This window comes from Euprymna scolopes, chromosome 43 (assembly GCF_053919585.1).
Source record: "Euprymna scolopes isolate OS-2025 chromosome 43, ASM5391958v1, whole genome shotgun sequence".
In the NCBI taxonomy this organism is placed as follows: domain Eukaryota; kingdom Metazoa; phylum Mollusca; class Cephalopoda; order Sepiida; family Sepiolidae; genus Euprymna; species Euprymna scolopes.
This window is the reverse complement of record NC_136524.1, coordinates 32,225,389-32,228,996: the sequence shown is the minus strand read 5'-3', so window position 1 is coordinate 32,228,996 and position 3,608 is coordinate 32,225,389. Positions and strand designations below refer to the sequence as shown.

The following is a 3,608-nucleotide window of genomic DNA, read 5'->3' as shown; positions in this document are numbered from 1 at the left end:
AGCTTGACAAAATCTCTAAAAAAGTGATTTCAAACATCGTGAAACAGTAGACAAACAGATAAAAAGCCGATAAACACCAAATACTAATTTTTTTTTTAATTTTTACCCTTTCGCCCCTCTTCTTTTCTGATAAGAACCTATTTAATGAAATAGGTTATTTTGCACATGTCAGAATACCTTATACACCAAATTTCAAGTCTGGTGATCAAAAGACCGTTGAGTATATAGTTTTAGAAGTGTCCTCACACACATTCTTGATATAGTTTTAGAAGTGTCCTCACACACATTCTTATATATATATATATATATATATATATATATATATATATATATATATATATATATATATACTAGCAAAAGTACCCGTCGTTGACTGGGTGCAAAAACAGCCTACAGAAAATGGACTCTGATTTATGAAAGTATTATAGGTTATGAAAAGGAAGAGTTGTAAAGAGATAGCTTCGAATTTGAGGGTATCAAAACCAAAGCAAATTATGATGAAAGTAAAAATAAAATAGATAAACCCCATAATTTATTATACCATACCTGTTCACACTGAAACACTTATCACACTATTCTGTGGATCTATATTAAAAAAAAACTTGTTAAACTTTGTGACATATTTCTATTCTATGGAGGTCGGGTGCGAACGAACACGCCATAATTTTATTATACCATATTTCTTCAAACTGAAACATAATTATCAAAGTATATTTACGCAGATAGATATGAAAAGTCTTTATTAAAGTGTGTGCCTATTTCCATTCTATGGAGGCCCGGTGCGAACGCAGACCCCACAATTTTATTATACCATACCTATTTAAGTTAAAACATACTTATCAAAGTATTCTTATGTACATCTATATAAAAAACACTTGTAAACATTTTTTTTTTAATTTTTAAATTTATTTCCATACTTTGTGGACCAGGCGCGAACACAGACACAACAATTTTAATGAACCACCGTTCTGCCAGATAAAACAGATCCATTCCTGTGTCTCGATACATCTTCTACCATTATATGTAATCAGTTTTTTTTTTAAATAGTCAACCATATAGAAGTCTATTCGTGACCACATAGACACACACACACACACACACGCACACACATACACACATTCAGCTTTATGTTATAGAAGATATATATATATATTATTTTTATTATGATTATTATTATTATTATTAGTAGTAGTAGTAGTTGTAGTAGTAGTAGTATTCAAAGCGTTCAATTTCAATTTTTTGCAACTCAATACCAATTTTTGCAACTCGATACAAATTCTTACATTTTATTTTGTTAATTATTATTCTTTAACGAAAAAAGACTATCTTTTGAAAACCTATGGATTAAAGAAAATATTTTCTGCGTTTTCTATTCTTTGATTTTGAATAATAAATAGGTGAATATCAATCTGCAAAATATAATCTGCCACATTTCTTAATGCGCTATCTCGAATATTGAGCGTATGTTCAGGATAAGATAAAATTGTGAATATTTATATTGTTATATATATATATACATCCATTTACACACACACACACATAAGCGCACATACTAGCACACACACACATATGCATACATATATATATATATATATATATAGATAGATAGATAGATAGATAGATAGATAGATAGATAGATAGATATGACTATATAATTTAATCACATAAATTAATATACGAAATTATAATTCTATGCGTAAACTTCAAGTATTTACTTCAACAGTGCACAATACATAGGTAAAGCTTGGTATTAAGTTATACAAATATATATGCCAATTAAGCTACACAGAATATTTCGCTTTCCATCCACACTATGATTCATAAACCTGACGAATCCTAGCGTGGATGAAACGCGGAATATTCTGTGTAGCTTAATTGCCATATATATTTGTATAACTTACTTATATATATATATATATATATATATATATATATATATATATATATATATATATATATATATATATATATATATATATATTATCCATTACAGAAAACAATTATTTCGGCTAATACTATGAGAATATATATATATATATATATATATATATATATATATATATATATATAATTACACACACACACTCACATACATACACACATATACATATAATATATATGTATATACATGCATATATATATGTATATACATGCATATATATATATATATATATATATATATATATATATATATATATATATATATATATATATATATATATATGTGAACATTTGCGGAATATTCTATCTATCTCAGTATAGGCCGAAAGAACAATTTCCAAGGTTAGATAAAAAAGAATAAAGCGTTCAAAGCGGTTAAACTCGTGTAAAGCTATAATCCTTTATAAAGTATAGTTTATTCCCGGTAATAATTGCTAGTGTTATATAAAAAAAATATATACATTTAAGAAAAGTAACTATTCATACTACTTACTATCACGTTTGTTAGCTATCTGGTTAGGGATTTTATGCATATATATATATATAAATATATATATATATATATATATATATATATATATATATATATATATATATATATATATATATATTACATGGTCGCAACACTGGACATGATAAAGTTTCAGACAAATGGTCGGTCAAAACAAGAAGTCCTCGTCATAATAAATTGTTTCCACAGAAGGGACTAGTCCTCCACAAAAGATTTTGAAGACTGGTTTCATCTGTGGAAAATAATCATTTCTTAAGTCACCTGACGATGACTTCTGGTTTTAACCGACCATTTGTCCTAAACATTAGCGTGTCCAGTTGATCGATCTTGTAAATTTGTTTACATCATTAAAATATATCTTGCTCGTCCTTTATTGAGCACTTTAAACAACCTCGATAAATAAATTAGTTAATCACTCTGGAATATCTTTAATCTGATATATGTATATATACCTTCAGTCTTTGACAGACTATGGATACTCACCGAGGGGGTGCCTTCGCGTGAAAGTTTTTGTGGAAGGAGGTGCGCAACCGCCAACCACACCTCTCCGCGTAGACATTGTTAAATACCAGCGGCAAGTGAAGTACAGGACGACTGGAAACAAATGCCGAGATAAGCAGAGAGCACATACAGCGCCTAGAATTCCCAAATGGTCACCCATCTGGTACTAACCAGGCTCAATGTTGCTTAACTTGGGTGATCTGACGAGAACCGGTGTGTCAACGCGATTATGCCGTATATATATATATATAATATATAATCACGTTGACACACCGGTTCTCGTCAGATCACCCAAGTTAAGGTTATTATATATATATATATATATATATATATATATATATATATATATATATATATATATATATATATATATATATATATATTCACGAAACTGAACAGAAAACTGAACAGAAAACTGTATACGTCTTTTATATAAAAGAGGTATAAAATTTTCTGTTCAGTTTGGGGAATTAATTATGGTCTGAAGGGTATTCTTCATATATATATATATATATATATATATATATATATATATATATATATATATATATATATATATATATATATATATATATATATACTAGCAAAAGTACCCGTCGGTTACTGGGTTCAAAAACAGCCTACAGAAAATGGACTGATTTATGAAAGTATGACA

At 28.0% G+C, this 3,608-nt stretch overlaps 1 pseudogene; it reads right to left on the bottom strand.

The window, feature by feature from the left end:
* Positions 1 to 3,076: 3,076 nt before the first annotated feature.
* On the bottom strand, positions 3,077 to 3,193 carry LOC145268549 (5S ribosomal RNA; annotated as a pseudogene).
* Positions 3,194 to 3,608: the final 415 nt, after the last annotated feature.